A 25,426-nucleotide genomic window follows, 5' to 3' on the forward strand; every position below is an offset into this window, starting at 1 on the left:
CAGGAACGGCGTGCGATGCATGCGCAATAAATACTATATGTCCAAGTACAAGAGAGGTTGAAATAAAGCTACACCTGTTGTCAAATATTATATATATTGCGTTTATTACCACAAAATGCAGCATACATTCAGGTATCTTTATTCGAAATTATTATTTTAGTAGGGATTATATTCCGGTAGGATTCTAGTGCAGTGAGACCAACACCCCATCACTGATTAGCGATCCACTGGTAGTCTGGTGGGTTTGTGTGCATCTATTTTTTTTTCTAAGGCTTGAAAGACAGTAGTCGAAATTTTTTATTGAATTTTAGTCTGATACTCGTGCGCTTAAAACAATGACTGCCATGTTAGTACGTAATCTGTAAGTTCAGGGTAACTGAACTGCTCAGTAGGAAAACGGCTTGGAGAAAGATAGAACACATATTTCTCAAGTATCTACGGCATTTCTAATAAAACGAAGAATAAAGAAGTAACAGAACTTAAGATTTCTTTGAAAAGTCTATTTATTTTTAATCAATTATTTGATCAATTGTTTGAATATACCATAATATCTAAGCACAAGGTTGTAGTGTACTAATATGCAAAATTTTACAATAAAGTATTTAATATATATATATATTGTAGTGTTTTTGAGGAACAAAGTCAATGCATTGAATTTAATAAACAATTTAAATACGTAACTAGTTACTTTCCTTATCAGAACAACACAACCAGTGTGTATGAACATGAATACTTATTCAACCAAGTTTTGCAGTTCTTTTAAAAGCTGTAATGCATGCTACATATATAAGCACATGAAGGCTATTGCGATAGTAAAGTGCCTTTACGTAAATAGGCATTGTTTGAAGCCTGAGTTAACATATTACTTAATGTTCTCATGTTTGGGTTACAAACCGACCTTACAAAGTGAAGTCTTATTCATACTTAAAAATCAACAATATGAAAATACGGTGATTTCATAGTACGCTAATTTCTGGTATGAAAGTTTGTCGTAGATCTGCTAAGAATACATTCAGGCAGGCACGTAGCCAGGGGGGGGGGTCAAGGGGGTTCTGCCCTCCCCCATCGAAACTAGAAATGGAAAAAATTAAGGAAGGATGAAACATAAAGAAACAAGAAAAATTAGAATCATCGTGAAAAAAAAAAAGATAGAGCAAGCATTTGGTTACTCTTTCTGATGAGGAGATTTGTATTACTAGCAACACATGGTGGCAAATGAGCGGGATATCCTGATAAAGTCAGGGAATTTGAAATTTCTAGAAAAGTTATGGAATTCTCAGAATTTCTGCTACTAGTCAGGGAAATTTCAAACTTTCGAAAGAATAGCGCCGTTCTGTAACAGCATGGACATTTTTAATCATAATTTTTCGTCATCGCTTCTCTGCATTATCGAACATGTTATTTCAGAAAAGGTTTTCTACTGCTCCTCTAACTTGTCATTTGGAACAAACAGTAGTTGACGGAATAATAAGAACAAAAAAGTTATGTGGAAAGAAAGTTCTGTTAACATTTGATTCAACAGAGAAATGAATGCAGATATTGTAAAATATTTTGCAAGACATTATTGAATATGTACTTTTTATAATAGTGGATATGTACTTTTTATAATAGTTGAGGTCATAATGAAAAGAAAATTGTTATATTTGAATGAACAGAGGAAGGAACTTAAATATTGTAAAATCTTTTTCAATACTTTTTTTTATTCTTTTACTCGAGATTTCTTCATATTTTTAAATTAAAATATTTACTAGCATATCCTCATTTTATTGTCATAACAAACCAATGTATGTTGCCAGTAAAATATTTTATATTGATCGAGCTGCTGAGCCTTCAATATTTCATGTCACGCCTCCCCCCATTACGAAATCCTGGTTAAACGAACCAATATATGTTGCCAGTAAAATAGTTTAGAAGGATCGAGCTCTTGGTATGATGACTACAGTACTTCATGTCACAGACACCTCTACGAAATCCTGGTTACGTACTTGATTCAGGAAGAAGTCCGAAGAGAAAGCAATTCCCCAAGTAAAAATAATTTATTATTATTATTATTATTATTATTATTATTATTATTATTATTATTACACTGGTATACAAAATTTTGCTTATTATTATTTCTTGATGAATTTTTATGTATTTTGACCCCCTGAACACGAATCCGGCACTTATTTTTATGTAGTGTCAATATTTTCAGTGATAAAAGCATGTTTTATTTTTCTACCTATACTGGTTTATGCAGAGCAATTTGCGTGCATTTATCTCAATACTCGCTAGGTGGTGCCGCATTTGTTAATAAAGATAATTGTTCGGTGTAGCAAACTGAGAATATAGATAGATTCTAAAGATTCATAGCAGAATTGTAAATTGATTAAATAGAATCTAAGCAATAATTAAGCTGTAGTCAATTCTGGTAGTAATTAAATGGTCATAAAGTGTTGCTTCCACATTTTCCAGAGTTGTTTTATATTATCGTATAAGTCTATCTGAGTGTACGTGCTTGTAGTTAAATATCAGTGTGTAAGGTCAGTGTGTGCAGTTAGGCCTACCGCTCACTGGCAACATTTTGTCGGGCAACTATCTTGTCGCTCTGGCTAAATGCATTGAGTCTTATGGGAGTCCGCTCACTGAGGCGACGGCGACAGAAAAGTTGCCGAGGTACCGCCAAGTAGAAAGATAAAAAATAAATGTTTTCTACAAGTTTTTTTTCGCGTAACAGTTCGTTCCGTGTGTAGCGCGTGAAAAGAAGTGTTCGCAATACAAACTAACACATTCTTTGATTAGTGACTAGCATGTCTTTAATTAGTGATAAAGACTATGAAAAATTAATTGAGGAAATAGAGAAACCCCCAGCGTTAAAGAAGAAATATATATAAAGAAGAAATATATATATAAAGAAGAAATTATTGAAGGAAGTGTGTTTTGCTGTTGTAAGAAACTAGAATGAGCTTTCCATCCAAGAAAAAACAACACAGATAGGTACACTCATGTCCAAAATTATTGTCTATAAATATGTTTTTTGTAGGAATATAATTTGATAACGAATTCGCCCGGTATTTCTTATAATGTTAGTATGTGTATAATCAGCAAAGACATGTATGTGGAAAATTTCATGTCAAAAGAGTAAGAACAATAAAACGAAAATAAATCTTTATTGTCCATTTAGCAACATTTTGTTTTACTCATTCTAATTTTCGTATTTATAATTCTTTCCTATGAAATTTACCACAAATATACATTTCCCGATTATACACATAGTATCAGTATTAAAAGTACCCTGCAAAATTATTATCAAATTATATTCTTACAAGAAGACAGTTATAGATATGCGACAATCATTTTGGACATGAGCGTACATTAATCGATAATGACATATCGCTGTCATACTACACACTACTACTTTCATTAATTTCCCACAACTAGAAAAATAGAGATAAAATTATCATTATCAATTTTCTTTCCATTTCAAATATAAAAAAGAAAAAAATGGTACAGTATAAAAGTAGCCGATTTTAAAACGTGAAGAATACACAGGAAGAACGAAGAAAGCCAATTTTTATATTATGGCTATACGTAGAACATCTGAGAGTACAGTTACGGTACAGTGTTGTCGGATTGCCGCTTTTGTTAGTTTCGTTCTGTTAGTTATTTCCAGTCGTTTTATAGTTTCGTTATTCTTGTTATCTTTTGATTCGAATAATTGTTCCTGTTTGCATTAGCTTACATAATGCTGTTATTTTTGTCACTCATTGACGTTCAGGGACGTCATTTAGGGGGGGGGGGGGCAGGAGGTGCAATTGCTCCCTAAAAGTTTGAGGAATACCTATACTTTAATCAATTGTCTACTAATATATTAGTATAAAACGTGAAAGTCTTATGTCGGTGGTGCTCTTGCCCCCCTCAAGTGAAGTCTGAAATAACGCCCCTGTTGACGCTACCTTCAAAAGTTTATTTAAATTTATTTATTTAACCATTAAAATGAGCGGTAGTTTTTTTTTTTTTTTAAATGTCCGAAACCAGCGATTATGTGAACTGTTCCGGTTGCCGATTATGTAAATTGTGATATCAAATGCTCGGCAACTTTTCTGTTGCCGTCGCCAGTGAGCGAGGGTATGGCAACAAAACTGTTTTGTCTCCTTGAAGTTGCTGACTGCAGGCGACAGCGACGAGATAGTTGCGCAACTGTTTTGTCGCCAGTGAGCGGTAGGCCTTATTGTATTTGAGCAACATGTCCTCCCGTCGGAAGGTCAAGTTACGTGCGGATTCCTTTTGTTATGTGTGTGGATACTTTATTGGTCCGAAGCAGTTGAACCATAGGATTGTGTCTGGAACAAAATTTTATGCAGCCTATAAAGCTTACTTCGGAATTTCGGTTGGGGATCTTGACAAGCCATGGGCCCCACATGTGTCTTGTAATTCCAGGTCGAGGTTGGAACATTGGTTGAGTGGGAATAGGAAAAACAAGCCGTTTGCCATTCCGCGCATGTGGAGAGAACCTACGAACCATCATGATAATTGCTATTTTTGCATGATCGACTTGACGCACTACAAGAAAAGCAAGAATAGACGTCAGCTACAATACCCAAACATATCATCCTCCCGAACACCTGTTTCGCATAGTGAAAAACTCCGTATTCCCTCACCTCCGCACCAAAAAATAAGTCCGAATTGCTATCATCACGACTCAAAGAGTGGAACTTTCTACTTCCTTCCCACAAAATATCTAAATACAAAAGCAGACACCAACGTTTTTCCGTTTATTTTGCTGTTGAGGGCTCATTATGCTACTGTACAAATATCGGTGGTCTTTCTTAGGACAATAGGCTTTCAATATGAACCGAAGGAATGACGACTGTTCATGGACAGTTCGAGTACTAGTCTGAAGGCTGTTATTTTGCACAACGGAAACCAGTATCTTCAATCCCTGTTGCATATTCCATCTACATGAGGGAAAACTTTTCAAGTGTGAAGCTGATGTTGGAGAAAATTAAATATGAGGAACATCAATGGGACGTGTGTGGAGATTTCAAAATTATTGTTTTTCTTCTTGAGTTGCAAAGTGGTTATACTAAATGTTACTGTTTTCTATGTCTGTGGGACAGTCGGGCAACTAACTAGCATTATGATCAAACCGTGTGGCCTGAAAGAACGGAGATTATTCCAGGAACACATAATGTGATAAATGAAGCATTAGTGCACAGGGAGAAGATTCTCATGCCAACATTACATATTAAGCTGGGATTGGTAAAACAATTTGTAAAAGCTCTGGATCGCAATTCACCTGCCCTACAATGTATCAAACAAATGTTTCCAGCTTTATCAGAGGCAAAAGTTCTGGCTGGCATTTTCAAAGGCCTCAGATTTGTGTCATGCTTAATAGTGCTACACTTAAAAAAATGACGGAGTTAGAAAGAAACGCTTGCGAGGCCTTTCATAAGTTGCTGACGGGATTTCTTGTGCATAATTCAAGTGAAGCATTTGATCACCAAGTTAAGACACTCATTGATCAATATCGAGCACTGGGATATAGAATGTCTTTAAAATTACATATGCTTCATTCACATTTGAATTTCTTTAGGAAGAATTTAGGAGATATTAGCGAAGAGCACGGGGAGCGTTTCCATAAGGACATTCAGGTAATGGAAAGCAGATACCAAGAAAGGTGAGACTGTGCAATGATGGGTAATTATATTTTGGAGTTTGTCCTGACGAAGTGAACATTTCGCACAAAAGAACCACTAACCATCACTTTTGATTACGGAATTCCAGTACTTGATGAACACTTTCCTCCAGCCTCAAGTACTTTTGTATATTTTTTATAAGAAATGCAATATTCATATATTTCGGTATTTATGTATTGTTATGCAGATTTTTGTTAGCCAGAAAGTTGATGTCCAAAATGTGTGTGTTATGTTTGTAATTCAAGTTCTATAAGATACAATTTTATAATATGTTACTGTTTTAATAAAATCTGATGTACTTATATCATCACAAATTCCGACATTACGCAAAAATAACTGCCATATTCGTGTTCAGCGGGTGCAAATCATTAAGAAACCAATAAAAATTCAACAGAACACGACTACAATGTCAGTCAGTATTATGCTTGTAGCTCAATGTTCTCATAAGATACAATTGTATAATATGTTACTGTTTCAATAAAATCGGATATACTTATATCATCACAAATTTTGACATTACGGGAAAATAACTGCCATATTCGTGTTCAGCGGGTGCAAATTATTAAGAAACCGACGAAAAACCAACATAAGCACGACCTTGATCAAAATTTGTATACCAGTGTTATTATTATTATTATTATTATTATTATTATTAATATCAGACTCCAGGTCCCAACGAGTCTTGGACTCACTTTAAGGGGCAATACAGTTACATTGCTTATACATATTGAAATACAAAATTAAATTACTGATACATAATAGATATACATAAACAAGAATAAAAGTAAGGCAATATCTGTTGAGTTTATCCTTCCATTTACTTGCTACTTTTTTAAATGCTGTTCCTTATATAATTACACTTCATGTTCTTAGTTTCTGCCATAATAGCTCTCTTATCCGTTTTTGAAATAAAGATTTTGATTTCAACTGTTAGTATTCAGTTGGAATTTCATTGAAGGATTTTATGAGATAGTTCTTAACCCCTCCTGTTCCGTATGTTTTTGAAGAATAAGATTCTGCATGTATTTGTTCTTTATGTCTTGTCTCATAATTATGAAAGTGACTATTTTTATTTACTATTATATTACGATGTATATTATTATTCATAACATTAAACATATAATACATATTCATAACATATAATGATTCTTTAGCTAAATAATCTATTGGTAACACTTTAGACTGCTATAGGTATTTACATTTGGGTTTAAGCGTGGCAGATTGGAGAGGGTACGTAATGCCCTATTCAGCAAAATTTGTAGTGGATGCAATGCACTTTTGTTTGAACGTCCCCATAATATGTTCATGTAAGTTAGATGAGAGTGTACATAAGTATAGTAGATATTTTTTTAAGGTTCGGTGATAATATATTTCTAAATCTATTAAGCACCCCTGTTATTGGTAAAATTTTTTTTACACAAAAATGCTATGTGTGGTCCCCATTCAAGATGCTGATTAATTATTATTCCTAGGTATTTAGTTTCAGTGACTCTTCTTATTTGTTGACCTTGCCAATAAATATTTATATTATGGTCTACATGGATATCTGTTTTCTTATGGAAACTTATATATACGTTTTTTCTACATTTAGTGAAAGTTTATTACAATTCAACCAATCTTGCAGTAGATTTAGATCCTGCTGTATTATGTTTTCTAATGTACTTTTATTTTCCGCTGTGTATGATACATACATATCGTCAGCGAATAACACTAACGTACCATTCAGTTTCATATTTGCTACATCATTTATATATATTAAAAATAGGAGAGGCCCCAAACAGGAACCTTGTGGTACCCCACATGTAATTGTCTGTTCTGCACTTGTGAATCTGTTTACCTCAACATATTGCTTTCGTCCATTTAAATAACTTTTAAACCATTGCAATGCAAGTCCTCTAATTCCTAAATTACTAAGTTTGTTAAGCAGAATGTCATGGTTAACTGTATCAAAGGCTTTGCGAAGATCAATAAACAATCCTGCTGATGCCTGTCCTTTATCTAAAACCCCTTCTATCTTAACACTAATGTCTAAAACTGCTGATTGTGTTGAGGAAGCTTCCCTAAACCCATACTGGTTCGTAAAAAAAATTGACAGATTTTAAGTAATTTTCTAATCTAAATTTTACGCTTTTTTCAATTATTTTTGAGAGCACAGGCAAAATCGATATAGGTCTATAGTTATTTAGTTCTTCAACGTTTCCGTTTTTATGAACTGGAAGCACTTTAGCTATTTTACAATTAGTGGGCATTGTTCCCGAGGTGAATGAATGATTAACAAGATGAGCAATGTATGTGCTTAATTGATCCTTGTAATTAATCATAAACTTATTGTTTATTTTGTCTTTCATATTTAATTTTCTACTGAATTCAATACTAGGATACACAAACTTAAGATAATAATCTTGTTCTGAACTTTTCGGGAATTCACGAGTACTATTATCAGTGGCGGATGTAGCCGGGGAACCTATACCTTCTCAGTTTTTTTAAAGTAAGAAAATGATTGAAGCTATTATTTATATATTTTTGAAAGTTTATAATCTGAGTTCTGGCTGCCCCTCCAGTTTTTATCTTCTAGTCCCGCCACTGACTATTATCACACTAATTTACATGCTAAGAAATCTTATTTTAACATAATAATAATGTTGTCTTCTTTACTAATGAAACATACCGGTACTTGTAAATTGTTTATATTAGCCCATGAAATGTATATAACTGATATACTTGATAGAGTTCGGTAAGTAGTGGTCAATGTGAGAATTTACAGATTGACTGAATTGTTTTGAAGAAATGAGTCAACATTTAAATCAACAAATCAACAGATATGATAGCACAGTAATGATACCAAATTGACTCCAATTGGCTAATTACTGCATGAAACGAAATGAAATTTTTAGTTTCATGTCCCAGGTTAAGACCGATAGGTGATAGGTGATAGGCAAGTAAATGATGTAAAGTAATTGGTGGAATGGTCATGTGAGAGGAAACACCAGAACCACAAGAAAACCCACAGATGTAGTCCATCATAAACTCACATTGCCCTGGGATCGAACCAGAGATCTCTTGTATCAGAAGTGAGCACTCCACTACTTCTCCACTGTGTTCCCTAATTACTGAATAAATACGAGCGTTTATGATATATTATAACGAGTAACATAGCTACATAATATTCTGTTCCAACGATAGAAGAAATACAAGGCAACCAATCTACACAAAATAAAGTGTTAAACTCTCCAAGATTTTTTTGTTGTGGACTACAGAAAACTTACAAAATGCAATATTTTCACAATCTAATCTTTACGAGTATACCATCATATACCAAACATTCAGAGCTGACAAGAGAATACTATATAAATATGTTCATATGCTCAGAACACTATTTCGTGTGAAGTTGTTGGAAAGAAAAGTTGAAGTTTCAAAGTTATAGCACATCTAACACAATCAATTTCTGCTAATATTCTTGTTTAGGCTCCAGAAATCCCGGGCGCCAGATTAGGGATGCGCACGGGACGAGTCGAGACAGGATTTTCCTGACAAAATTCGAGTCGAGACACGGTTCTTCCAATAGAGAAATATACATTTTTCGAGTCGAGACATAACTTTTACAGCACATTTTCGAGACGAGGCAGCCACAAATCTTGGCTCGTGCGCATCCCTACGCCAGATAGCCATGGTGATCTAGTACCTGGATAATTTGAATCCAAAATGTATAGACGCATGTATCAAATTGTATTTGCATTATTATGGTATTTAGTTTTCGGAACTGATTCCTGGGTCAGAAGAAACATGTTTCGAGCACTGTTCTTGTTCTTGATGGTCTTCGGTAGTCTATCCATCTGTACAAGTCTGCCTGTGTTTGCTATATTTTTCTTCAGTTCCAAACTACTGCGGTGACACGAGAACATTTTCCTTGTGGAAATATAGTAAAATAGTAAATACACTATATAACACGAGTTTTTATACTATTAAAATACGAATAGTTGTAGCAATGGTTTGTGGTGATGATAAATTGATAATATATACAGCAAATGGTAGAAAAAATGAAAATGATGTACTCGATCACAATTAGAAAAAACAACAACAAAAAACATGAAGGATTTTTTGATACAGAAAGTGGTACATTTGTAACTTAGTATAATAACATGGAGATTTTATAAATTTGCAATATGTATAAGTTTTCAATGTGTATAATTAAGAGTGGAAAAATGTATAGGCGTCATGAACTTTCAAAGTACTGGGAGTTAAGTTTTGAAAATAAAAAGAAGCCATATTTCTAACTATAAAATGATGGCTAGGATATTACCAACCTGCTCATAGTTTATTTTTAATTTGAATTAGTGTAATAGTTAGATTACTAACATTTTTGGCCTAACACAATAATAAAATAATCCTGGTGATGAATGCCTAAAATGTTTGTAATGATAGAAATAACATATGACTCTTAGTGTATTATAAACTAGAAGAATAGGCCTTATTATCACATTATTTGTATACACGGTAAATATTTTGCTCATTTTATCACTTTTCTTTTACTATTCCACTAAATTTATTTGTAGTTTACAGTACACTGAGAAAAATTCGTTCTCCGGACAGCGGTATATTGTACAAATATACGGAATCCTCTTGCTTACTACAGAAATCAGTACGGAGCATACGTTATCCATATGCTACATAGGCACTGTCCTTAGATGTTACATCATGCCATTGCAGGATGCCTGATATCTTACAGTCTTCCTTATATTACATACAAGTATGTATGTTACCTTCGTCAGCTAGATGTTATATACGTCCCTTTGTATGTGAGATTCTGGCCGCCTATATTGTTTCATACGGAAAGTACGTATAGATTGAACAATTATACAGAAAGTATTATAAACCATGCGTTTCCAGTTATACGTTTGCTGTACGTTAAGTCCAAAAACTACAGGAATTACACATGTAACCTATCTTTTTAAGTACGCCACATACGATTTTTTTCTCAGTGTAAGAAGCTGCAAAATAAAATGATTTTCTGACCAGGCCCGCAACCAGATGGGGGCTAGGGAGGCCTGGCCCCCCTCCAGACCTCAATACAAAATGCTATTATTAATACAAAAAACAATTTGTAGGAGAATTTTCAATTACTTGGTCCCCCCCTAATATATTCATGGCCACCCCAAACCTCTGAAGCTGGTTGCGGGCCTGTTTCTGACGCTTTCCGTACATAGCAGAGAGGGGAACCGATATGTGACGTTACGCCAAAACAGCTTGTATTTGTTATTGTGACGTAAGCAGCGCATTTTTACATTGTTTGAAGCTTTCTACACTCATGTCCAAAATTATTGTCGCATGTCTATAAATATGTTGTTGTAGGAATATAATTTGATAACGAATTCGCCTGGTATTTCTTATAATGTTAGTATGTGTATAATCGGCAAAGACATGATGTGGCAAATTTTATGTCAAAAGAGCATTAAATAAGAATAAAACGAAAATAAAACTTTCTTGTCCATTTAGCAACATTTTGTTTTACTCATTCTAATTTTCGTATTTATAATTAATTTCCTATGAAATTTACTAAAATATCCATTTCCCAATTATACATACAGTATCAGTATTAAAAGTACTCTGCAAAATCATTATCAAATTATATTCTTACAAGAAGACAGTTATAGATATGCGACAATCATTTTGAACATGAGTGTACTCCCATAACTAAGAAATATTCTTTATTTTATTTTTGGTATGTCGTTTATTGAAGGGTAGTTCTACACGACAGAATCATTAAATTAAAACTTTTGGTCTGAAAGAAAATGTTCATTCTTTCTAGTCTTATTTCGTTTGCACTAATTTCCTATCCACCATATCTATCTATCTATCTATCAGCGGCGTTGCATAAGGGAACGCCGGTATGCCCAGCATCCCCTCTTAATAAGAAAAAGTACGTCTTTTATTATATATAAATTGTTTGCTTGTTATTATCACAATTATTTCCAGTGCAATCTTCTGCATGTGGTCTCTCGCCTTATTCTGACAAGCGGAACTTGTGCATGCGCGTCACTCAGATGCACATTTTCTGTCTTTCCTCTTGTCGTATTAGCGTTGCCAGACTCACAGCTCGGAATTATTCCAAAACCTGACCGAAATTATGCTAGATTCGGTCAAATTATGCTAGATCCTCATAATTACTAATTCAGGTGTTTTTATATAAAACAAATCTCTAAAATTAAAAATAACAACTCAGGTTGTAGGAAAGTCTTTCAATTTTTTAATTTTTTTAGCTTGGCTACTAAGAAGAATAAAGAAAAAGAATATGTCATATAAATGAATGCAAAGTGTTTGTGTACATATTTTGAAAGAAAATGATACCGCCGTCAAAGGATTAGAAAACCCTGGGTGGATCTACGAAAAAAAACAAAGCATCTCTGGGGTGGACTGGGTCAAACACAATGTCAAAAGGTGTTTGGGTCACCTGCATAGCTACTGTCTCCAATAAAACTCATTTTCAGAAACACTAAATTGTTTTTCCTCCCACGACCCTTCTCTAAAGGCATCGGTAAAGGGATGACCTCCCTCCGTTTCAAACTTGCTTCGTACAATAAGACTGCCTGTATGTTTTACCGACTGTGTAAATCAATGGGAGGGGATACATTTCTGCAGTTCTTTTTCTTCCCAAAACGAACTTCTTTTTCATCTTCAGGTTTTGCGGCTTTTTGATAAACTTGCTGAAATTATGCTAGATTTGGGCAGGATGCTAAAAGCAAGATGCTAGATGCTAAAGACATGCAAATTATGCTAGATCTAGCATCATTATGTTAGATCTGGCATCGCTGTGTTTCACCCATATCCTTGGAATTCTCTCTCTCTCTTCTTCACCATTATCGGTGTTCCTTATACAGCATCAGCTATTATAAGCTAGTATGCTATTAATGTATGTTATGTGTTTGTTTAGTAAATCCGTGATTTCTTTATCATAGTTGAATGATAATTTTTTGAAGCTATATTGCTTATGTTGATAAAAGAGGTTTATATTTTATTTATTTATTTTCCAAATTGCCCTTGTCCAAATTTACCTTGGTTTTTAATTCCTGATGTATAGATTACATTTTTTTGATCATAATATAGCTTCATTGAATTTAAGTTTCTATTTTATATAGATATGTATTGTTTTTCCCCCCTTTTTTAAAACTAATCCTTTATCATAATTCTTCCTCTGGAGTTGTAATGTTAATTTTAATTAATTATTGTTGATTCCTATATGCTTATGCCTGCAAAGTTGATAGTATGAAATGAATGATTTTTTTTTTATAAATTGATACCAGTATCTATCAAGAATTTTATAATGTTTTATTGAATTCCAATTATGAGATGCCAATATAAATTTATATGAAATTGAAGTATTTTCATGAGCTTTGATCAAAATTTCATATGTTTTTTCTTAGATTTTGGTACATTCAAATAATGTATGGTTTATAGTTCCAATACCTTTATCGCACCAACAGTGATAGGTTTTCTTTTTTTTTGACTTGATATAATTTGTATGGAGTCAATGCAGTACCAAATAATAATCTATAGTATATAATAATTTCTCTTCTAGACCATATCCTTGGAATTGTAAGCGGAGTATCATTGTGTTCAGCGTTGCCAGACTCACAGCTCGGAATTATTTCAAAACCTGATCGAAATTATGCTAGATTCAGTCAAATTATGCTAGATCCTCATAATTACTAATTCAGGAGTTTAAAAAAAAACGAAGTTGAGATACGATAACGTAACTTAAAATACGCAGAGCGCAAGAATGCGTGGATAGAACTCAATACTTCACGCACCAAAGTTTTAACTCAACTAAACTAGTGCAGTCGTTGCCAGACTCAATGGCGTATATATCGTATAAATGAATGCAAAGTGTTTGTTTACATATTTTGAAAGAAAATTACCCTGCAGCATAAGCGGAGTTGGGAGTTGTCTGCTGGGGGGCAGATTTTTGGTTGGTCTCGGACTTTTCATTTCAGGAATAAAGATGGTCATGAAGTCAGAAATAAAAATGGTGAAGTTTACAATGACTCACCAAAGGTAGTCAGTAGTACAAAATGGATCGATCTGGATCAGTTTTAGCCAACTCACAAGTCCCTGGGAAAATGACCACCATGCACCGTGAGCCCACGGTCTTTTACGACCTCCATTTTAGGGGTGAATTCGTTCCCTTTTATGAGCACTTTTTAGGGGGTGTATTCGTTCTCTTTTACGAGCACATTTTAGGGGGTGAACTCATTCCCTTTTACGAGCATATTTTCCAACCCCTATTTTAATTACGAACACATAGAAGAACAGATAACACATAACACTACGTAACACACAGCAGAACAGATAACAGATAAGAATATGAAACATAGAAGGGGTGTATTCGTTCTCTTTTATGAGCATATTTTCCAACCCCTATTTTAACATAGGAGATAACACATACGATTACGAACACATAGAAGAACAGATAACACATAACACTACGTAACACACAGCAGAGCAGATAACACATAAGACTCGTACCCTTTTATGAACACTTTTTTCAAGGGTGTATTCATTCTCTTTTATGAGCATATTTTTCAACCCTTATTTTAACATAGGAGATAACACATACGATTACGAACACATAGAAGAGCTGATAACACATAGCACTATTTTAACATAGCAGAACATAAGACTACGTAACATAGCAAGGGTGAACTCGTTCCCTTTTATGAGCATATTTTTTCAACCCTTATTTTAACAGCAGAAATTACACTGAGACTATGAACACACAGCAGAGCATAAGACTACGTAACACATAACAACCTTCATTTTAGGGGTGAACTCGTTCTCTTTTATGAGCATATTTTCCAACCCTTACGAACACATAGCAGAGGTGTTATTTTAACACAGCAGAAATTACACTGAGACAATGAACACACAGCAGAACAGATAATACATAGCACAGCTAATAAAAGAACATGGCTTATTTTTCAACCCCTATTTTAACATAGCAGAAATTACACTGAGACTATGAACACATAGCAGAGCAGATAATAAACACAACAACCTCCATTTTAGGGGTGTATTCATTCCCTTTTATGATTACTTTTCCAACCCTTATTTTACGACAATGAATACCTATGTAACATAGCGATTCGATACGCTCTTTGAACCGATTTGGATGGAACTCGGAATATGGGGGTTTTCGACCATGCTGAGTACGAATATCATACATTTAGCAATTGGTCATCAACTACTACATGTCCCAAAATTAGTGGTCATCGAGGTCAAAGGTCAAAATACTTAAAACCTAATAACTCGAAAACAAAGCAACGTATTGAGGTGCTGTTTCCACATTTAGCAATAGGTCATCAGGTACTACATGTCCCAAAATTAGTGGTCATCGAGGTCAAAGGTCAACATACTTAAAACCCAATAACTCGAAAACAAAACCACATATTGAGGTGGTGTTTCCACATTTAGCAATTGGTCATCAGGTACTACATGTCCCAAAAATAATGTCCACCGAGGTCAAAGGTCAACATACTTAAAACTTAATAACACGAAAACTGAGCCACATATTGAGATGCTGTTTCCACATTTAGTAACTGGTCATCAACTACTACAAGTTCTAAAATACTGATCATCGAGGTCAAAGGTCAAAATACTTAAAACTTAATAACACGAAAACTGAGCCACATATTGAGATGCTGTTTTCAAATCTAGTAACTGGTCATCATCTACTACAAGTTCCAAAATAGTGGTCATCGAGGTCAAAGGTCAAAATACTTAAAACCCAATAACTCGAAAACGGAGCCACATACTCAGGTGCTGTTTCCACATTTAGTAATCGGTCACCAACTACTACATGTCCCAAAATTAGTGGTCATCGAGGTCAAAGGCCAAAATACTTAAAACCAAATAACTCTTAAATGGATCCACATATTGAGATGCTGTTTCCAAATCTAGTAACTGGTCATCAACTACTACAAGTTCCAAAATTAATGATCATCGAGGTCAAAGGTCAACATACTTAAAACCTAATAACTCGAAAACTGAGCAAAATATTGAGGTGCTGTTTCCAAATCTAGTAACTGGTCACCAACTACTACAAGTTCCAAAATAATGATCGTTGGGGTCAAAGGTCAACATACTTAAAACCCAATAACTCGAAAACGGAGCCAAATATTGAGATGCTGTTTTCACATTTAGCAATAGTTCATCAACTACTAGAAATATCAAAAATAGTGGCCATCGAGGTCAAAGGTCAAAATACTTAAAACCTAATAACTCGAAAACGGAGCCAAATATCGAAGTGGTGTTTCCAAATCTAGTAACTGGTCATCAACTACTACAAGTTCCAAAATACTAATCATCGAGGTCAAACGTCAAACTCGAAAACGGAGCCAAATATTGAGGTGTTGTTTCCAAATCTAGTAATAGGTCATCAACTAGTAAATGTTAAAAAGTACTGATCATCGAGGTCAAAGGTCAACATACTTAAAACCTAATAACTCGAAAACAAAGCAACGTATTGAGGTGCTGTTTCCACATTTAGCAATAGGTCATCAGGTACTACATGTCCCAAAATTAGTGGTCATCGAGGTCAAAGGTCAAAATACTTAAAACCCAATAACTCGAAAACGGAGCCAAATATCGAAGTGGTGTTTCCTAATCTAGTAATAGGTCATCAACTAGTAAATGTTAAAAAGTACTGATCATCGAGGTCAAAGGTCAACATACTTAAAACCTAATAACTCGAAAACGAAGCAACGTATTGAGGTGCTGTTTCCAAATCTAGTAACTGGTCACCAACTATTACATGTTCCAAAAGTACTCACTATCGAGGTCAATGGTCAAATATTTAAGCCTTAATAACTTTAAACAAAACCTGTGTGACCTATTCAGTTTTGTACCAAGCAGAGAGAAGTGAAGAATGAATAAATATGACTGGCTTACTTCGAGAAAGAAAGCAAAGATATTTCATTTTTAACTAGCTGAGAATATTAAATCATCTTGTATTATTTAAACAAACGAAAGGATAAATTTTATACCAATGAGAAATGCCATTTTATACCATTTTGTATTACTCCCATAAACGAAGGAATACCAGAAAAAAATAAGCGAAGAATGAATAAAATTTAGGTGGATTATTTTCTTTTGTACCAACTGGAATGTTCTATTTTTGTATCAATTAGAAAAAACCGAAGAAGGGTCATTTTAACAAGTTCATAATTTCGATGTTCTACTTTTTATACCAACGAGAAAAAATGAACTAGCTGAATATACGAAAGAATAAATTTAAGTGACCTATTCAATTTTGTACCAATGAGAAAAGTCATTTAACTGGCTCAGAATTTTACTACTCAAATAAACAATGGAGTATTTAGTTTTGTACCACCGAGAAAAACAAAGAATATTGCACCATTTTGGAGTATTCAAATTAACAAAGAACTTTTATAATTTGTGTCAACTCTAAAAACGGCCATTTTGTATTATTTCAACAAACAAAAGAAAAAGCAAAAAGGACCATTTTAAACTATTTAAATAAACGAAGGCATAAACATGAGTGAGACCAGAGAAAAACCGAAGAAGGTCCATTTTAACTAACTGAGAATTTCTGTACCTTTTTGTACTATTTAAACAAACGATGGAATAAATTTGAGTGACCTGTTTTTTGTACTAACCAGAAAAATCGAAGAAGGTACCTTTATACTAGCTCAATGAACGAAAGAACAAATTTGAGTGTTCTACTTTTTATACCAAACAAAGAAGAACCATTTTGTACTAATCAAATAAACGAAAGGAAAAAGGACCAATTTAACTAGCTCAGAATTTATATACGTTTTGTTTAGGTGTCCTACTTTTTGTACCAGCGTGAAATGTCTTTTTAACCAGCTCAGTAGTATTCAAATAAACAAAAAAAAAAAAAAACCGAAGAAGGATCATTTTAACTAGTTCAGAATTTCTGTACTTTTGTGCCATTCAAACAAATGAAAAAACCAAGGAGGAAAAGAAAAGAATTTATACTGACCAGAAAAGGCGAAGAAGGGTCATTTTATACCTTTATGTGCTATTTAAATAAACGAAGGAATAAATTTGTATGAGTCGGAAAAAGCAAAATGTACCATTTTATATCATTTTGAACTAGTCAAATAAACAAAGGAATAGAGAAAAACCGAAGATGGATCATTTTAACTAGCTGAGTATTTTATACCATTTTGTACTACTCAGATCTTTATACCATTTTGTACCATTTAAAGAAATGAATATATACATACGGATGTTCTATTTCCTTTTGTATCAACGAGAACCATTTTTAACAGGCTTAGATTTTTATGCCTTTTTGTAATATTTGTACTAAACAAAGGAATAAATTTGTAATAACCACAAAAAGCGAAATCTCATTTCCAGGCCATGTTTTTACTATTTAAACAAACGAAGAAAGCGAACATGAACTCAGAATTTTATATCATTTTGTAATACTCAAATTTGGATGGATTATTTAGTTTTGTACCATGCAGAAAAAAGGAAAACAAAGGTATAAATTTGCACTGATCAGAAAAGCTAAGACATTTATTGGGGTGTCCTCTTTCCTTTTGTACCAACGAGAACCATTTTTAACTGGTTTAGAATTTTAGGCCTTTTTGTAAAATTTGTATCAAATCGAAAAAAGCAAGGAAATACCATTTTTAAATAGCTCAGCATGTTATAACTTTTTGTGTTTTTGGTCTACCCAATTTCTTAACCATATTGTACTATTTAAACAAACAAAGGAATAAATTGGTGTGACCTATTCACTTTTGTTACAAGCAGAAAAAGGAAAGAATAAATTTCGGTGACCTAATCAGTTTTGTACTAAGCAGAAAATTTGTTGGTTTTTGTGCTCTACAAATAAACAGAGGAAAAGAAAAGAGAGACCATAACCTTTATACAACAAAAACAAGCTTCTTAGCCCCACTCCAGAAATTAGAAAACAAATTCTCTCTTCTACGGTCTTCGGCAGTAAGATTCGATTCTCTCGATCTTCTGCTTTATCCGGCAACTCCAATAAGCATCTGTAAATATTCTTTGATGTGTAAAATTGGATCCACTCATCAGCATAGTGGTTAAAGATAATTGCTTCCCATCTCGTAATACCCTGTAAACGCTTGTCTGAACAATGAAGAAAATCAATTACATAGTTGTAAATTTTAATGGAAGAATTACCTGTATTCTATCTAAGACAATCTACACCCACGGAATCATCGTTATTACAAGTTCTGAAATTTTTCTATTGGCACATCCTAGTACTTCTTAATTATATCTCCCAAATACTGTACATCTCTTGCCCATTTAATTTAGCCTTAAATCTGAGAAATTGGATCGTATAAATGTGTTCGCAGAATGGCGGTGTAATTGTTATCTTTACTTAATAACTTTCTTAGAGATCATTATTGCTGGTAGACTACAATGCACCTTTAAAACCTACTTTCATTCGAAAAATAAACTGCAATATTACAGACTATTATAAGTACAGTATCGAAGTCTACTCCAACTAAGCATAAGGAGAAAGTAGTATTTTTTTTTGCCATAATGGATTATTCTGTATGTATAGCTTTATTGTGAGAAAAACCATTTGTTATTCTTTTTCACCAAGTTTCCAAATACCGCGAGGTCCAACAGATAGGTATCAGGAGATACCGCAAAAAGGCCAGTTTTACCACATCGTGTAAAGCAACCAAGTAAATCTGCAATCTGGATACTTGGCCTGAACTCGCACACATGATTCCAAAACTTTAATAACTCATCCAAAGTGTCCTGCGTTCCCCCATAGCGAAAGAAAGCTGTCACAGTATAACTATTACCCTTAGTTTTCATGGCAAAAAAGGTAGCTGATTGGAAAAGAGAACTGCGTGCAGTTAAACGAGTAACCAACGACAAAAAGTCTATCTTAATATCTACCTGCGATAAATGCTTAACAAATTCTATCATATACCATTTGTTATAGCGACTATTAAACAAATATCTATCCATCAAATAATTGTCTACCACATCGTTATAGTGGGCATTGTGCTCAACAAAACATGGCTGTATACCATTATGTAGACCATTACGTTGTACCACAGGGAAATGAAAAACTTCGGCCATTGTAATGCACACAACCAAGTATATGTTAAAGGTTTTAGTCGTTAATACAAATTAAAGAAGCCAACAAAACTAAATATTCTACACCTTCTCGGTGGTACTAAATAGTACAAAATACTTAAATTCCCAGCTGGTACAAAATAAAATATTCGGTACAAAACTAAATTCCGTACATATGCCACTCAAATTCATTTATTCTTCCTTTTGACCTCTAAAATAATAATAATAATAATGATTTAAAATTTAATTTTCCATTTTTTTCACTCTCTCCTTATCTCTACTTAATTAAAAACTTTCGTTTCTACTACTACAGTATTTACCCATATGGAAATGTCTCAAAATTATCTATTCGTTTTCTTTTACTAGATGTGGATAATTTCCAAGTAAAGTTGCCGGATAAAGCAGAAGATCGAGAGAATCGAATCTTACTGCCGAAGACCGTAGAAGAGAGAATTTGTTTTCTAATTTCTGGAGTGGGGCTAAGAAGCTTGTTTTGTTGTATAAAGGTTATGGTCTCTCTTTGCTTTTCCTCTGTTTATTTGTAGAGCACAAAAACCAACAAATTTTCTGCTTAGTACAAAACTGATTAGGTCACCGAAATTTATTCTTTCCTTTTTCTGCTTGTAACAAAAGTGAATAGGTCACACCAATTTATTCCTTTGTTTGTTTAAATAGTACAATATGGTTAAGAAATTGGGTAGACCAAAAACACAAAAAGTTATAACATGCTGAGCTATTTAAAAATGGTATTTCCTTGCTTTTTTCGATTTGATACAAATTTTACAAAAAGGCCTAAAATTCTAAACCAGTTAAAAATGGTTCTCGTTGGTACAAAAGGAAAGAGGACACCCCAATAAATGTCTTAGCTTTTCTGATCAGTGCAAATTTATACCTTTGTTTTCCTTTTTTCTGCATGGTACAAAACTAAATAATCCATCCAAATTTGAGTATTACAAAATGATATAAAATTCTGAGTTCATGTTCGCTTTCTTCGTTTGTTTAAATAGTAAAAACATGGCCTGGAAATGAGATTTCGCTTTTTGTGGTTATTACAAATTTATTCCTTTGTTTAGTACAAATATTACAAAAAGGCATAAAAATCTAAGCCTGTTAAAAATGGTTCTCGTTGATACAAAAGGAAATAGAACATCCGTATGTATATATTCATTTCCTTAAATGGTACAAAATGGTATAAAGATCTGAGTAGTACAAAATGGTATAAAATACTCAGCTAGTTAAAATGATCCATCTTCGGTTTTTCTCTATTCCTTTGTTTATTTGACTAGTTCAAAATGATATAAAATGGTACATTTTGCTTTTTCCGACTCATACAAATTTATTCCTTCGTTTATTTAAATAGCACATAAAGGTATAAAATGACCCTTCTTCGCCTTTTCTGGTCAGTATAAATTCTTTTCTTTTCCTCCTTGGTTTTTTCATTTGTTTGAATGGCACAAAAGTACAGAAATTCTGAACTAGTTAAAATGATCCTTCTTCGGTTTTTTTTTGTTTATTTGAATACTACTGAGCTGGTTAAAAAGACATTTCACGCTGGTACAAAAAGTAGGACACCTAAACAAAACGTATATAAATTCTGAGCTAGTTAAATTGGTCTTTTCCTTTCGTTTATTTGATTAGTACAAAATGGTTCTTCTTTGTTTGGTATAAAAAGTAGAACACTCAAATTTGTTCTTTCGTTCATTGAGCTAGTATAAAGGTACCTTCTTCGATTTTTCTGGTTAGTACAAAAAACAGGTCACTCAAATTTATTCCATCGTTTGTTTAAATAGTACAAAAAGGTACAGAAATTCTCAGTTAGTTAAAATGGACCTTCTTCGGTTTTTCTCTGGTCTCACTCATGTTTATGCCTTCGTTTATTTAAATAGTTTAAAATGGTCCTTTTTGCTTTTTCTTTTGTTTGTTGAAATAATACAAAATGGCCGTTTTTAGAGTTGACACAAATTATAAAAGTTCTTTGTTAATTTGAATACTCCAAAATGGTGCAATATTCTTTGTTTTTTCTCGGTGGTACAAAACTAAATACTCCATTGTTTATTTGAGTAGTAAAATTCTGAGCCAGTTAAATGACTTTTCTCATTGGTACAAAATTGAATAGGTCACTTAAATTTATTCTTTCGTATATTCAGCTAGTTCATTTTTTCTCGTTGGTATAAAAAGTAGAACATCGAAATTATGAACTTGTTAAAATGACCCTTCTTCGGTTTTTTCTAATTGATACAAAAATAGAACATTCCAGTTGGTACAAAAGAAAATAATCCACCTAAATTTTATTCATTCTTCGCTTATTTTTTTCTGGTATTCCTTCGTTTATGGGAGTAATACAAAATGGTATAAAATGGCATTTCTCATTGGTATAAAATTTATCCTTTCGTTTGTTTAAATAATACAAGATGATTTAATATTCTCAGCTAGTTAAAAATGAAATATCTTTGCTTTCTTTCTCGAAGTAAGCCAGTCATATTTATTCATTCTTCACTTCTCTCTGCTTGGTACAAAACTGAATAGGTCACACAGGTTTTGTTTAAAGTTATTAAGGCTTAAATATTTGACCATTGACCTCGATAGTGAGTACTTTTGGAACATGTAATAGTTGATGACCAGTTACTAGATTTGGAAACAGCACCTCAATACGTTGCTTCGTTTTCGAGTTATTAGGTTTTAAGTATGTTGACCTTTGACCTCGATGATCAGTACTTTTCAACATTTACTAGTTGATGACCTATTACTAGATTAGGAAACACCACTTCGATATTTGGCTCCGTTTTCGAGTTATTGGGTTTTAAGTATGTTGACCTTTGACCTCGATGACCACTAATTTTGGGACATGTAGTACCTGATGACCTATTGCTAAATGTGGAAACAGCACCTCAATACGTTGCTTTGTTTTCGAGTTATTAGGTTTTAAGTATGTTGACCTTTGACCTCGATGATCAGTACTTTTTAACATTTACTAGTTGATGACCTATTACTAGATTTGGAAACAACACCTCAATATTTGGCTCCGTTTTCGAGTTTGACGTTTGACCTCGATGATTAGTATTTTGGAACTTGTAGTAGTTGATGACCAGTTACTAGATTTGGAAACACCACTTCGATATTTGGCTCCGTTTTCGAGTTATTAGGTTTTAAGTATTTTGACCTTTGACCTCGATGGCCACTATTTTTGATATTTCTAGTAGTTGATGAACTATTACTAAATGTGAAAACAGCATCTCAATATTTGGCTCCGTTTTCGAGTTATTGGGTTTTAAGTATGTTGACCTTTGACCCCGACGATCATTATTTTGGAACTTGTAGTAGTTTGTGACCAGTTACTAGATTTGGAAACAGCACCTCAATATTTTGCTCAGTTTTCGAGTTATTAGGTTTTAAGTATGTTGACCTTTGACCTCGATGATCATTAATTTTGGAACTTGTAGTAGTTGATGACCAGTTACTAGATTTGGAAACAGCATCTCAATATGTGGATCCATTTAAGAGTTATTTGGTTTTAAGTATTTTGGCCTTTGACCTCGATGACCACTAATTTTGGGACATGTAGTAGTTGGTGACCGATTACTAAATGTGGAAACAGCACCTGAGTATGTGGCTCCGTTTTCGAGTTATTGGGTTTTAAGTATTTTGACCTTTGACCTCGATGACCACTATTTTGGAACTTGTAGTAGATGATGACCAGTTACTAGATTTGAAAACAGCATCTCAATATGTGGCTCAGTTTTCGTGTTATTAAGTTTTAAGTATTTTGACCTTTGACCTCGATGATCAGTATTTTAGAACTTGTAGTAGTTGATGACCAGTTACTAAATGTGGAAACAGCATCTCAATATGTGGCTCAGTTTTCGTGTTATTAAGTTTTAAGTATGTTGACCTTTGACCTCGGTGGACATTATTTTTGGGACATGTAGTACCTGATGACCAATTGCTAAATGTGGAAACACCACCTCAATATGTGGTTTTGTTTTCGAGTTATTGGGTTTTAAGTATGTTGACCTTTGACCTCGATGACCACTAATTTTGGGACATGTAGTACCTGATGACCTATTGCTAAATGTGGAAACAGCACCTCAATACGTTGCTTTGTTTTCGAGTTATTAGGTTTTAAGTATTTTGACCTTTGACCTCGATGACCACTAATTTTGGGACATGTAGTAGTTGATGACCAATTGCTAAATGTATGATATTCGTACTCAGCATGGTCGAAAACCCCCATATTCCGAGTTCCATCCAAATCGGTTCAAAGAGCGTATCGAATCGCTATGTTACATAGGTATTCATTGTCGTAAAATAAGGGTTGGAAAAGTAATCATAAAAGGGAATGAATACACCCCTAAAATGGAGGTTGTTGTGTTTATTATCTGCTCTGCTATGTGTTCATAGTCTCAGTGTAATTTCTGCTATGTTAAAATAGGGGTTGAAAAATAAGCCATGTTCTTTTATTAGCTGTGCTATGTATTATCTGTTCTGCTGTGTGTTCATTGTCTCAGTGTAATTTCTGCTGTGTTAAAATAACACCTCTGCTATGTGTTCGTAAGGGTTGGAAAATATGCTCATAAAAGAGAACGAGTTCACCCCTAAAATGAAGGTTGTTATGTGTTACGTAGTCTTATGCTCTGCTGTGTGTTCATAGTCTCAGTGTAATTTCTGCTGTTAAAATAAGGGTTGAAAAAATATGCTCATAAAAGGGAACGAGTTCACCCTTGCTATGTTACGTAGTCTTATGTTCTGCTATGTTAAAATAGTGCTATGTGTTATCAGCTCTTCTATGTGTTCGTAATCGTATGTGTTATCTCCTATGTTAAAATAAGGGTTGAAAAATATGCTCATAAAAGAGAATGAATACACCCTTGAAAAAAGTGTTCATAAAAGGGTACGAGTCTTATGTGTTATCTGCTCTGCTGTGTGTTACGTAGTGTTATGTGTTATCTGTTCTTCTATGTGTTCGTAATCGTATGTGTTATCTCCTATGTTAAAATAGGGGTTGGAAAATATGCTCATAAAAGAGAACGAATACACCCCTTCTATGTTTCATATTCTTATCTGTTATCTGTTCTGCTGTGTGTTACGTAGTGTTATGTGTTATCTGTTCTTCTATGTGTTCGTAATTAAAATAGGGGTTGGAAAATATGCTCGTAAAAGGGAATGAGTTCACCCCCTAAAATGTGCTCGTAAAAGAGAACGAATACACCCCCTAAAAAGTGCTCATAAAAGGGAACGAATTCACCCCTAAAATGGAGGTCGTAAAAGACCGTGGGCTCACGGTGCATGGTGGTCATTTTCCCAGGGGCTTGTGAGTTGGCTAAAACTGATCCAGATCGATCCATTTTGTACTACTGTAGTCGTTAACCCTGGTTCAGTTATATCTTTAGTGGCAATAATCGTTTTCACCTTTCTTTCTTGTATGCTCACCTTTTCTACTGAAATTACAAGTCCATAATGAATATTAAATAATTTATTCTTTGATTCCCTTTTAATGTATATTCACACAAACCGACTTGCAATCAAACATGTTAACTGAGTATCTATAAACAACGACATAGCAACCAACTAGACAATAATGTATATTTCTTATATATTAAAACATTCTTCTTTTATTATTTTTAATTAACATTATAACAGGT

The sequence above is a fragment of the Thermobia domestica genome, chromosome 1, assembly GCF_964235325.1.
Source record: "Thermobia domestica chromosome 1, izTheDome1.hap1.1, whole genome shotgun sequence".
NCBI lineage: Eukaryota > Metazoa > Arthropoda > Insecta > Zygentoma > Lepismatidae > Thermobia > Thermobia domestica.